This window comes from Pseudophryne corroboree, chromosome 11 (assembly GCF_028390025.1).
Source record: "Pseudophryne corroboree isolate aPseCor3 chromosome 11, aPseCor3.hap2, whole genome shotgun sequence".
NCBI classification, from domain to species: domain Eukaryota; kingdom Metazoa; phylum Chordata; class Amphibia; order Anura; family Myobatrachidae; genus Pseudophryne; species Pseudophryne corroboree.
The window spans coordinates 349,575,656-349,589,684 of record NC_086454.1 but is presented as its reverse complement, the minus strand read 5'-3'; the positions used below and the strand labels follow the sequence as shown (position 1 = coordinate 349,589,684).

General features: G+C 46.2%; 1 long non-coding RNA gene across 1 annotated transcript; it reads right to left on the bottom strand.

The window, feature by feature from the left end:
- Positions 1-4,758: 4,758 nt before the first annotated feature.
- Positions 4,759-9,614, bottom strand: LOC134970259 (uncharacterized). The gene is made up of 3 exons (XR_010189745.1): positions 9,568-9,614; positions 8,873-9,082; positions 4,759-5,249 (listed from the first exon to the last, which is right to left on the bottom strand). It is a non-coding gene; the product is annotated as an uncharacterized LOC134970259 (long non-coding RNA).
- Positions 9,615-14,029: the final 4,415 nt, after the last annotated feature.

The window sequence follows — 14,029 nt, the reverse complement described above, 5'->3', positions numbered from 1 at the left end:
ACCATATTGATCAATTCAGTGCAGTGTGTATGCCCGACATGTGGGTGTCCGAGGTCACTAGCAACCTTGTCAGGTTTGACGTGCTGCACATCCAACCTGACTATATCACTAGCGTCCTATGGTATGCTAATGAAGGACGGAACATGGTCTGTGCCGATATCGGAACCATTTCCCCCATCGCTCCAGTGTACACCCTGTGTGGTTTTTACATTGGTGCAGCTCTAGTAAAGCTATTAAGTAGCTAACATCATGAAGTGTTTAAGAAATTCTTCCCTAAAGTGGACCTGTTGCTTACACAAGCTGCAGATTCGTGAATAGTGGCGTCAGGTGCCTCAATGAACCATGTGAGCCATCAATGCCTCACACCTCAGCGGTCCTCGCTTCCTTATCAGTGGAAGACTGAGAACAGCGGCTGCCTGATGGTGTGTAGGACTCGTCTCAGACGGAGATCCCACCTAATCTGCTTCTGTATTACTTCGCTTGCGGTTGGTAACTTGCCGGTCTTATCCTTCGACTTAAGTGTTTATGTTTATGGGAGGATATTTCACAAACCAATGAGATGTGTTGCTGGCCGACATCTAAAATAAAGTAGAGATTACAAGTTTGGAATTGGCTGCTGTTCTTTCCCATACTCTGCAGCAACTTCTTCCAGTATTCTTACTCCAATTACTGGGCAGGGGGTGTTATCCTGTGTACAGGAAGTGATGTTGTAAAGTTTGTCCATGTTTATTGGGAAGTAATAAGGGTTCTGCCCTGATGATTGCAGTACAGCTCCCTGCCTGTAATGAACTACAAGTCTCAGCAATCCCAACTACAATGTGTTCTGGTGTCTCTGCAGGGTTGAACTTGGGAAGCAGTTGGCCAAGAAGATTGAGCCCGAGCTGAAGTCTGATGCCCCGGTCACCTCTCACGATGGCTCCACCAACGGCCTCATTAACTTCATCAAGAAGAACAGATCCTGAACTTGGGGCCAGAAGAGCTTCCAAAGGTTGCACTTGTGATGCCGCTCTGCTTTCAGCAAGAAGCACTTTCTTGACTGTAGTCTGTTTTGTATTTGTCTCCTTTATGTCTGATGTTGCTGCAGTGTTCCAGGCGGGAAGTCGGGGAGAGCTCCATGAGTGAGCAGGTCCCCCCGACACTCCCTTGTGGTCCGCAGACTCCTAGGTCTGTAGTGTGTCCTGTTTGGAATGAGTTTACGGTAATGATGAAGGGGCCGGATTAATACACCGTAACATAGTTGCCTACCGTCCCTCATTCTGCAGGAGACTCCCTGAAATAGTAGCAATCTCCCTGACTCCCTGAATAGTCCCGCAATCTCCCTGATTGCACCTTAACCCCATTATGTAGCTATTACATTCTTGGGGGAAACAAAAAATCAGAGATAAAAACATTCAAATTGGATCATCAGCGCCATTTCCCTGCATTGGTTATAAGGCACAATGATCCCTATGGCTTCATGCATTTTATATAAAGTTTCTCGTGGCCACTTACAGTATATGGAACCTCTTGTAAAACACAATACACAAACAAATCCTGCAAAATATCAGTGTCTTTTCTTCAACAAATAGATATTACTAAGTTTGGGCCTCATTTACATTTGGATGTAAGTCATTTTCATAACACGCCTCTCCAATGTAGCAATACCCGCTCGCAACTTTCACAATCTCCCTGAAATGCTTTTTCAAAAGTAGGCAAGTATGCACTGTAATCCTCCTGCAAATTCTGCTTCCAAAGTCCACAGCCACAAATGCCGGAGACTAGCTACAACCAGAGCCGGATTAAGGGGGGGGGTCCCGGGGGTACATACCCCCGGGCCCCCCTTTCCAAAATGGCCCCCTGCCACACCACAGATCGGATCTCTCTTCCGATCCATTCTGTGGTGCTTTGCTCCCGTCCGCACTGCAGCGGCAGCTGTACAGACAGGACAGCTGAGCGACGGCTCAGCTGTCCAATAACGTATGAGTGAAGTAGGCTGCCCCAATGGCTGAGCGGCAGGCTGCTTCATTCATACATGATTGGAGAGCTGAGCCATCGCTCAAGCTGTCTGTGCGGTTGCGGGGACGGGAGCGCAGGTCGATCGTTGGATGGTATGTGACCCCCCTCGTCCTCCTCCTCCGCTCTTGAATAGGGGCTCCACTGTCTTAAGTACCCCGGGCCCGCCATGGACTTAATCCGGCTCTGGCTACAACCACTACATTAAACAAGACCATTATTTCTTAATCTACTTTAAGACTTTCAACCTTTTTTCTTTTTTTTTCATCTAACCTATAAAAATAGGTGATGGTTATTTCTAGAGAGATCGTTGCAGGACTTGGTGTTGCGTCTATTGCACAGATGTCCTTTAGCGGAGGAGTGGAGTTGGTGAGGAAGCCGATGTCCTCAATATCCTATCCCTTTAGGGCAGTGTGTGTGTGTGGGGAGAGGTTACCAATGTGTTGTTGTAACATACTTAGATTTGGAGGTATCATCTAAGGTTTAGAAAACAAGTTCACGTGTATAAATCGTGTCCAATATGCATGACAATACATACTGTCTACACACATTAAGGGGGTTATTCAACTTCAGTGGGTAATTTGCAATTTGGCATACGGGTGATTTCTGTCTGTCTGCACATGTGCCATGATCGCATATACATAGATTATAGCAGCTGCAGCATGTCACCCTATACATACATTATTGCAGCTGCTTGCCACCATATATATGCATCATAGCAGAATTATGTCACACTGATAGATAGATAGATAGATAGATAGATAGATAGATAGATAGATAGATAGATAGATAGATAGATAGATGGATAGAGAGATCTATCTAGCTAGCTAGCTAGCTCCTTAATTCATCATCCAGATTTGGTTTTGGATTTCAGCTGTGGTTTGGGTTTCCATTTCTTCCCTAAAAAATTTACAAAGCTAAAATCCCATGGTTAGGGACTTTTTTGTTCTTAGAGCATTACTAAACTCCACTCAGTTTTGTTCACCTCCCAATATTGTTTTAATCCATTTTAGTCCAAAGGCTGCAGTGAGCTGACTGGTTACTAAGCAACAGAGCAGCGGCACAAACACACGGCTGTTTATAGCATATCTAGGAAAGATTGCCACACAGCAGTGGCAAAAATGAAAAGTGGAGCAAGATAGAATTGTCCTTGGGCCATCTCTCCCACCCTTATGTTGGATATTTAAAAAGACCTGCACAGTTTAACAAACCAAGCACTTCAACGACAGGGACTACAACTTTTGTGGCTGAAAAGCTTGGTTTATTTGCTTATGTTATATATACACAGTGGGGTATGACCTGCGGATTCAGGAGGGGAGGGGTAGGGTGGGTTAGGGTTCCAATACTTACCTAAATCCGTCTGAATTTTGAATGTCAAGATTTTGCTGCCGGGATTCTGACCAGTCGGCACACTAAATTCCGGTATATCAACAACACGCCTATACTATACTGCATATGCTATTGATGTGAAGTCCTACCCGTGCAGAACTGTGCAAGGAAAGTCTGGGGGGCGTTGAGACATCTAAGTATACAGAACGCCATTCTGAGATGGTGTTATGGTTTTGTTTTATTTTTTTCCCAAACTGCAAAAAAAAGTTACAACCCCTTTTCCATGCAGAAATGCTGGGAAGAGCTTTTATCACCGCCTGATAAATAGGCTCCTATCAACGCAGACTAGGCCTACACCTTGATGTGTGCCAGGCAGACCATCCAAGCATGTACAAAACCAAGCTCTATTTATACCCGATGGAGCCTGTAGATGCTCAGTTTCTGGCAGTTGGGCTGCGTACAGAACATTAAATGAATACAACAATCAGTATAAATGTTCCTGTGACACCTAGACCCAGGCTGATGCCACCAGCAAACTTAGGAAGCCTTTTACATGGATAACATTTATGTTGGTTATCTTTGGTCCCAGGCGGCTATGCTAATTTTGGCACGGAGACTCTTGGTACCATTGATGGATTAACCTTGATGGTGTAAAACCACCTGTAAGGGGACCATCAATGGTTTTACCTACCAATGGTCACCCCGGCAATAGTGTTAAATTAGCTGTGGGCCAATCAGAGCCCAAGGGTGGGGCTTCATGGGTGTCTGAGGCAGAGCTAAGCTCTGTGTCCTGACACTTGGGGAGATGGACAAAAACATTTGGCAGCTTTGTACTATCAATGGTATAAGTATTCACCATTCGTCATAGACCATCGATGATTTCAAATCATTGATAGTCGATGGCCATCCCTAGGCTGAGCCTCCATGCCGGTTATAGCGTCCTTGCCCTGCATAGAAGCTGAGCTGCCCGTGTTCCTGTCCTCACTGCTGTATCTCTCTTGGATTCCACCCTGTATTCTTGCCCATCAGCACCGATGACCTGTGCTAGGTCCTGACTCCTACTACCATGAGTAGTCCTGGAGGTTACCTGAGTACCTGTGAGAATTTCTACTAAAGGTGGAGACTTCTGTAGCCGGGATCTAGGAGGTCATGCGGTTACCTGGGTGTGGTGTAACGGGTAACAGTGAATTGGTGATGAGCTGGGAATCTATTCTCTCTCAGCGTTATGGAGATTGGTCAGGTATACTGCACCAGCTACACTGTACATGGAGCTGCTGTCCCTAGAAGGCATCCGGCCCTCTAATATAATTATCTATGGGTGGGTGAGGGACGCGCTATCACTGTGTGGTGGTGGGGATGAAGGAAGGGAAATTGTTGTGTTATACAAAATGGACCTGTAATCATACTGTGAGTACAATAAATGCAATTGAGGCAGAATGGGGCAAATGCTGTTTTTTTTTATTATTTTTGATGCATTAGCTTATCTATTAAGCATTAGCTTATCTATAGCACTGCTGATATCTAAACAATTTCAGGTGGAGTCCTTATGGAGCGGTATAATGGTAGGACACGATGCTTAGATCCGCTGTCCCGTACTAAGCGGTAGTCTGACAAGGCTAAACACTTAGTACTGGACACCGGATCTAAGCATCGCTCTGCACATGCAGATTGATAGTGATTCCCACCATTACACTAATTTACAAGGTGCCCCATAAGGGCTCCACCTGGAATGGTCTAGATATCTGTGGTCTAGTCTCTGGCGTGGGGACGGCAAGATGATCTTCTCTTAGGTCTTCTCATTCTTTTCATTCTTTCCCATCTTTTAGGGACAGGCCTCATTTCATCGTTGGTTTCCATCTCATAATAGCGGACTTCTACGTCGTCCGCGAAGCTCACTGTCCTCTTTCGGGTTTCTTTCTTGTCTTGCCCTGAGTGATGTAAAATAGAAATAGTTAGGAATGGGTAGTAAGCCTCTCTCAGTGGTCCCATGGGAGTAATTAAAGTGTGTGCAATGGTGCCATAAAATGAACAACCACTGCGGAGAGAGGTGTCTCTCTAGAGGCCAAGGGGAGGGGCCCCTTCATAATGTAGCTGTGGGGCCCACAAAGTTCTGGTTACGCCTCTGGTGGTCACCCGTGATTGAGATCTTATATCTAGTTACTCCCGATGTTTCAGCCCCCGCGCTCTCTCTTGTGCTTTTATTGTAAAAATAGGTCAGTTACAGATGATAAGTAGCAAATAACGGGGACTGAAACTGCGGCACGTCATCAGGGTGTGTGATGTCACAGAGCAGTATTCCATGGTACAGTACAGGGCAGGATATGGTAGTACAGTACAGAAGCAGAGGTAGCTCAGTATATTGCAGTGTAACACAGATGTACCTTAGTGTGTCTGTATGTGCACTTGTGTGTTAGGGAACTTAGAGTGTGAGCTCCAGTGGGACAGGGAGAAATATTCTCTGTACAGCACCGTGTAAACCTGTGGTGCTACATACATAAACAATAGTAATTACATATAGTGTATTATACAGAGGTGGTGCTAAAACGAATAACAAGTGGCGCTAGACAACCAGAATATAATAAAACATTTATTTTCTAAAATGCATATAGAAGTTACAACAACCTCCCGGGGGTGATCAATCTTAAAACATCACAATCTATGAACTAGCACTAAATATGCCTGATTTGTTTATAAAAAATGATATTTAAAGCATCAATAGTGGATAATCCTATTAACATATAATTAATATATAAATAACACCTGGAAGGTAAAAAAGCCTTTTGTGGATTCTGTGTGTGCACACTGATACTGCTGGTAAATAAAGCAGAGATCACTAGTAGCCGTGTTCTATTAGACAGTGTGAAGAGTCACAAGTTCATGGCAAAGGGTGACTGTTGCAGAAAGAAACACATGTATATTAGCTGTGTGTACACTGTTACCACTGGGCAGGAGCTCCTTCAATCTCTGCTCCCCGATGCTGTCCCGTGGTCCGGACGGAGACACTCACCAGAGCCTCAGTGGACAATCTGGAAGCCGCGCTGTGCGGGATGTCTCAGTGAGCCGTCCTAGCTCGATCCACACCGTCTCCGGTACCTCCGTATTTAGCAAACGGAAGCTGATGGCTGGTAAATCCGGAGTTTGAATAAGGTGAAAGTTCTTGGTGTGTGTGACCCGCAGTGAGCCTATCTTCTATTAAGCGGGCATCCGACAGGGGCTCCGTTCGCCGGTCTGCGCTGGACTTGGAGAGACGGCACCCGTAACTTCCACTGCTCCGACTTGTAGTGTGCGGTCGGGCTGCAGAGGTGAAGGGATGCAGCACAGGTGATCCTGACCGCAAGAGTAGGCAGTGAATCCAAATGATCAGGGCTGATCGCTGTTGTACATAGATCTCCCCGTAGCTTTGAAGTGTATATCCTTGTAGTAAGAAGCCTGTATCCTTAACGCGTTTCAACGCCAGCAGGGCGTCTTTCTCGAAAGGCAGGTATACCTGGGAGTAGGGGTGGTCTGATCTTATACCTATTCCACAGGTGGAGCTAATTATCAGTAATTACATGCAGCTATTTCAGAGCATCACATTTAAATATGCTGTTTATACTCCTATCGTTTTGAAATAGTCATACATCTATACAATAAACATCACTATATTAATTCTACACTACAATGCAGTGCTATTCACCTGAGCGCATAGTTTTTTTTTCCATTTTCAGAGGTGGTGGTAACACTGTCTGCCCTCCGCTGGGAATAGAGCCGGGAGAGATCCTATGGACACAGTCCTACTACACCTAATGATAAATCTGCTCCTGGTAAAGGCTGGGACACATACACCGAGCCTCCGACTAGATACTTCTGTTACCACTGGATAATAGTAATAATAATATTGTAATACAGTCTAGTAACCTGTAACACCATCTGTAGATAATCTTAGTAACTTACTAGATATACGCCCCTCAGTGGCGGAACTACCACCTGTGCAAGCAGTGCCTTGTACTGGGGCCCACCGCTGTCAGGGGGCCCAAAGCCAGTGGCATTTCAGCTCTTCAGTGGCATGCCAGTGAAGCGGTGAAATGCTGCTGGCTTTGGGCCCTTTGACAGCGGTGGGCTTCTCTCCCCCCCCCCTCCCTCCTCCTTACTCTGCTCGGCCGGCCCGGTGGATGATGTGATCGCATCATGACACAATCGCGTCATTCCGGAAAACTCCACCAGCCGAGCGGAGTACAGGGGAGAGGGGAGTAGGGAGTGAGGGGGAGAGAAGCCCACTGTTGTCAAGGAGGAGGAGGGAAGGGGAGAGCATTATAGTGCTGGCGGGCTAGTGCCCACTAGCAAATGCAAATTCTAGGGATGGCCATCGGTGGGTTATCCATCGATGGTCACCATCGATGGATAACATCAATGGTCAGTGGCCATCCCTAGCTACCCCTAGGCAATGAGCATTCCCTAGCCAACGAGCATTCCCTGTGGCAACGAGCATGGATCCCAGAGCATAAAACCCCTGGGAACAAGCATGACAACATGTAAAACTGCTGGCAATGCGCATGAAACCCCTGGCAATGTGCATGAAACCCCTGGCAATGTGCATGAAACCCCAATGTGCATGAAATCCCTGGCAATGTGCATGAAACCCCTGGCAATGCGCATGAAACCCCTGGCAATGCGCATAAAATCCCTGGCAATGTGCATGAAACCCCTGGCAATGTGCATAAAACCCCTGGCAATGTGCATGAAATCCCTGGCAATGTGCATAAAACCCCTGGCAATGTGCATGAAACCCCTGGCAATGTGCATGAAATCCCTGGCAATGTGCCCCTGGCAATGTGCATGAAATCCCTGGCAATGCGCAGGTAAAAATATCTAAACTGGCACTGTGGGGGCATACCTTGCACTGTGGGGGCATATCTGGCACTATGAGGGCATATTTGGCACTGTGGGGGCATGTGTATCTGGCAATGTGGGGGAATATCTAACACTGTGGGGGCATGTGTATTTGGCAATGTGGGGGCATATCTGGCACTATGAGGGCATATCTGGCACCATGGGGGAATATGTGTTTCTGGCACTGTGGGGGCATATCTAGCACTGTTGGGGCATAACTGGCACTCCAGGGGCATATATGTATCTTGCACTGTGGGGGCATGTGTGTATCTGGCACTGTGCGTGCATATCTGGCACTGTGGGGGCATATGTGTATCTTGCACTGTGGGGGCATGTGTGTATCTGGCACTGTGCGGGCATATCTGACACTGTGGGGGCATATGTATATCTGGCACTGCACTGTTTGGGTCATATGTGTATTACGCCCCCATTTTCATTGACCACGCCCCATGTGGCATGTGGCCACATCCATTTTTTGCTGTGCGCGCCTTTGGTGCGCGTACACAGTACAACTAACATTTTAGGAGACGATGCTTAGATCCGCTGTCCCATACTAAGCGGTAGTCTGACAAGGCTAAACACTTAGTACTGGACACCGGATCTAAGCAACGCTCTGCACATGCAGATGGATAGTGATTCCCACCATTATACTAATTTACAGGATGCTCCATAAGGTCTCCACCTGGAATGATCTAGATATCTACAGTCTAAGATCTATCGCGGGGCCGGCAAGAAGATCTTCTCTTAGGTCTTTCCATTCTTTTCTTTCTTTTCCCTCTTTTAGGAACAAGCCTCAAACTGGTGTTAGGTTCCACTTCATAATAGCGGACTTCTGCGATGTTGTCCGTGAAGGTCACTGTCCTCTTTCTTTTTCCTTCAGTCTTCTCTTGCCCTGCGTGATTTAAAGTAGAAATAGTTAGGAAGGGGTAATAAGCAGCCCTCAAAGGTCAACATTGGTGTAATTATAGTGGGTGCAATGGTGCCATTGCTATGGGGCCCAGAGGCTTAGGGGGCCCTGAACCCAGCTCATATAGTTGTCTACCAAGTTGCTGAAAATGCCTGGTAAGAAATTGGTTTTGGCCAATTGCCTGGACATGAAAAGGAGGACTCACCAGTGGCTCTTCTATGGGGCATAACATGAACTAGGTCACTACTAAGGGGCAATTAATACAATAGGGCACTATTACTGTATATTGCATACATGAACTAAGGCAATATTATGGGGCATAAAATGAACAACCACTGCGGAGAGAGGTGTCTCTCTAGAGGCCAAGGGGAGGGGCCCCTTCATAATGTAGCTGTGGGGCCCACAAAGTTCTGGTTATGCCCCTGGTGGTCACCGGTGATCGTGCAGATCTTATATCTAGTTACTCTTACCCGATGTTTCTGCCCCCGCGCTCCTAGCAGTGCGTTTCTTGTAACTGCAAAAAAATAAATAAAAAAAAGGTCAGTTACAGATGATAAGTAGCAAGTAAAGGGGACTGAAACTGCAGCACGTCATCAGGGTGTGTGATGTCACAGAGCATATACTGTACAATTACCTGGCTGAGTGATAACATAGAAACATAGAATGTGACGGCAGATAAGAACCACTTGGCCCATCTAGTCTGTCCTTTTTTTTTTACCATATTTTTATCTCAAACCTTATTTGATCCTTATTTCTTTGTAAGGAGATCCTTATGTCTATCCCATGCATGTTTACATTGCTCTACTGTCCTAGCCTCTACCACCTCTGATGGGAGGCTATTCCACTTATCCACTACCCTTTCTGTGAAGTAATTTTTCCTCATATTTCTCCTGAACCTCCCCCCCTCCAGTCTCACTGCATGTCCTCGTGTCCTATTGCTTCTCTTCATTTGGAGAATGTTTCCCTCCTGGACCTTGTTAAGACCCTTGATATATGTGACAGTCTCTATCATGTCCCCCCTTTCCCTTCTCTCCTCCAAACTATACATATTGAGATTTGTTAGTCTTTCTGGGTATGTTTTGTGATGTAGGCCATGCACCATGTTAGTTGCCCTTCTTTGTAGTCTCTAATGTATTAATATCCTTCTGAAGATATGGCCTCCAGAACTGAATACAGTATTCTAGATGAGGCCGTACCAATGACCTATACAGTGGCATTATACCTTCTCTCTGCTGCTGATTCCTCTCCCAATGCACCAAGCATCTGACTAGCCTTCCTCATTGGCAAGGGCAGATCAACCACATAACTGTACAGTGTAGTGCACAACTGATCCAAAAATAATATCTGTCGGGCATTCCAGGTCACCCATCTAGTGCGATATTTTGAAGGTGCAAACTGGGCACAGTTGGCCGTGTATGCGCTTCCCCTGCCCAAGCAATGGACATTTACCTGGCAACACGTCACGCTACGCTCGGAGAACGGGGATGAGAAGATCTAGGGAGGAAGGGCTCAGGTAATCCCATAGCATATTGTGGCAGATGGGTGAGACCATGATAATGAGATTCATAGAGTGAACCACACCCTTGCCATGGGAGTAGTGGGCAGGACCTGGCATAGCTGATTACTTTCCCTGGGTCTGGGAGTAATACATGTACTTACTGACCTATGTCCTCTCCAGTCTTCATCATTCTCCTCCTTCCAGTACTCAGAGGCATGCTGGCCTATTTTCCAGTAATGTCCAGGAGTCTCTCTTATCGTCAGGAACTCCCATTGGGAGAGTAGGCTCCGATTTCTGGCAAATTTGGTGGAGTCATGGGGGGTGGGGGGGATGTGTGAGATGTATCAAACCTTGGGAAAAGATAAAGTACCAACCACAGCCTTAATAATGACAGACGTTGCTTGGTTACTACTTTAGCTCTCTCCCAAGTTTGATATATCTCCCCCTTATTGAGCACATTTGCATAATCAGGTCACACGTCCTGTGCACAAGGATACACTTTGCCACTTTTCAGGGGCAACCCTGATCCCTAGAGGAGAGGGTGGTCCCTCAGACAGCTGGGACTACCAGTGGGGTTTCCTCTGCACCCCTATGGGCCAGTCCGGCCCTGCGCAGAGCTGGAGGTGGGACCTGATTATGCGAATTGCATAAAGAGCTTAATTATACCTATCCACTGACTGTGGTTCAGTGCAGCCGCTAACCCGTGATGGCCATCGGAAGGGCGCCACTGACTAAGCTGTAGTAATGCCACCGTCCCAAAATGCCTTGCAATGGCATGTAATCATCATTCAGCAGTCATTCAATGGTTTAAACATCGATGGTATGCTAGGGCACATGGACAATGCACAGCTGTAGTTTGTGCAAGCGCAACTGATCTCAGCTACAGAGTTTAATCTTCCCTGTTGCAACCAGCAGGGATATCAGCAGCTAGCCATCGCAGTTCCGGCAACCCACGGAAAATGCATTTCCATTAGAGCGGAAACATTTATGGTTACCAACCATTGTTTTTTGTATGGCCATGCCTGCAGTTGACACCTGAAAAAGTGTGTGTATATATAGAGGTAGAACTAGATTAAACTATTAGTACCCTGCCACGCCTATTTGTCACATGAAATTGCGCAGTCCCAATAGAAAACAAAACATATTTCCAGGTCATAGGTGTAACTGAGCTCTAAATTTGTATAACATATGTTGCCGGAAGTTGCAGGATAAGCTGATTTGCAGCCCCAACCAATTGCTAACTAATCGTAGTATAACAAGATGATTCAACACACTTAGGCATGCTGAGATCTGTAGTTCCGCAACAGCTGAAATGTCACAGGTACCACAATTATAGCGGTAATAAATGACACGTATATATGGTAAGGAAGTAGGTCGTGAACAAAAGACCAACCCAAATCAACAGCAGATTTTAAGATGATATAAATCCATCAGTTTAAATTTAATTTTTATTGTTTGAAAAATGACAAATTACTGCCGGACCGAGGATTGTCCATAAGCCGTTCTGTAAGTAGGTGCAGCCTTCAATGCTTGTACTCAGAGGCGTAGGGAGGGCGGTTCTGGCGGAGCGCAAGCTCCAGGTGCCAAAACTGTCAGAAGGTGCTGGTGGGTCCAGGAGCTGCAGGGAGCGGTGGGTCCCAGCACTCACTGCAGGGAGCAGAGAAGTGCGTCCTGGTGCTGCGGGGAGCGGAGGAGCGGAGGTGCGGAGCGGCGTGTCCCAGGGCTGCGGGCAGCTTAGAGTCCCGGAGCTGCAGGGAGTGTGAGACACACGCACTCTCACTCTTTCCTGGCTACTTAGCAAAATGTGTAGGTAAGGGCTACCTGCCGCAATGTGTATAAGGGGCTATCTTGCACAATGTGTATATGGGTCTACCTGCCGCAATGTGTATATGGGTCTACCTGCCGCAATGTGTATATGGGGCTACCTGGTATAATGTGCATATGGGTATGTGTTTGAGTATACACTACCGTTCAAAAGTTTGGGGGCACCCAGACAATTTCGTGTTTTCCATGGAAACTCACTTTTATCGAATGAGTTGCAAAATGAATAGAACATTTAGTCAAGACATTACCAAGGTTAGAAATATTGATTTTTATTTGAAATAATAATTTTGTCCTTCAAACTTTGCTTTCGTCGAAGAATGTTCCTTTTGCAGCAATTACAGCATTGCAGACCTTTGGCATTCTAGCTGTTAATTTGTTGAGGTAATCTGAAGAAATTTCACCCCACGCTTCCTGAAGTGCCTCTCACAAGTTGGATTGGCTTGATGGGCACTTCTTGCGTACCACACAGTCAAGCTGCTCCCACAACAGCTCAGTGGGGTTGAGATCTGGTGACTGTGCAGACCACTCCATTACAGACAGAATACCAGCTGCCGGCTTCTTCCCTAAATAGATCTTGTATAATTTGGAGGTGTACTTTGGGTCATTGTCCTGTTGTAGGAGGAAATTGGCTCCAATCAAGCGCTGTCCACAGGGTATGGCATGGCGTTGCAAAGTGGAGTGATAGCCTTCTTATTCAAAATCCCTTTTACCTTGTACAAATCTCCCACTTTACCAGCACCAAAGCAGCCCCAGACCATCACATTACCTCCACCATGCTTGATAGATGGCGTCAGTCACACTTCCAGCATCTTTTCACTTGTTCTGCGTCTCACAAATGTTCTTCTGTGTGATCCAAACACCTCAAACTTCGATTTGTCTGTCCGTGACACTTTTTCCAATCTTCCCCTTTTTCTTTGCCACTCTGCCTAGAAGGCCAGCATCCCGGAGTCGCCTTTTCACTGTAGACATTGACACTGGCGCTTTGCGGGCACCATTTAATGAAGCTGCCAGTTGATGACCAGTGAGGTGTCTATTTCTCAAACTAGAGACTCTAATGTACTTGTCTTCTTGCTCAGTTGTGCACCGGGGCCTCCCACTTCTCTTTCTCCTCTGATTAAAGCCTGTTTGTGCTGTTCTCTGAAGGGAGTAGTACACACCGTTGTAGGAAATGTTCAGTTTCTTGGCAAATTCTCGCATGGAATAGCCTTCATTACTAAGAACAATAATAGACTGTCGAGTTTCACATGAAAGTTCTATTTTTCTTGCCATTTTGAGAGTATAATCTAACCCAGTGATTCTCAACCTCGGTCCTCAAGTAAACCCAACAGTTCATGTTTTCCAGGTCACCTAGCAGTTGAACAGGTGTATTCATTACTCACTGACACATTATAAAAGACCCACAGGTGGAGCAAATTATTTCACTTGCAATCCTGTGAGGAGACCTGGAAAACATGAACTGTTGAGGGTACTTAAGGAATGAGGTTGAGAACCATTGCTCTAACCCACAAATGTGATGTTCCAGCTACTCTACTAGCTCAAAGGAAGGCCAGTTTTATAGCTTCTCTAACGAGCAAACCGGTTTTCAGCTGTGCTAATAGTAACATAATTGC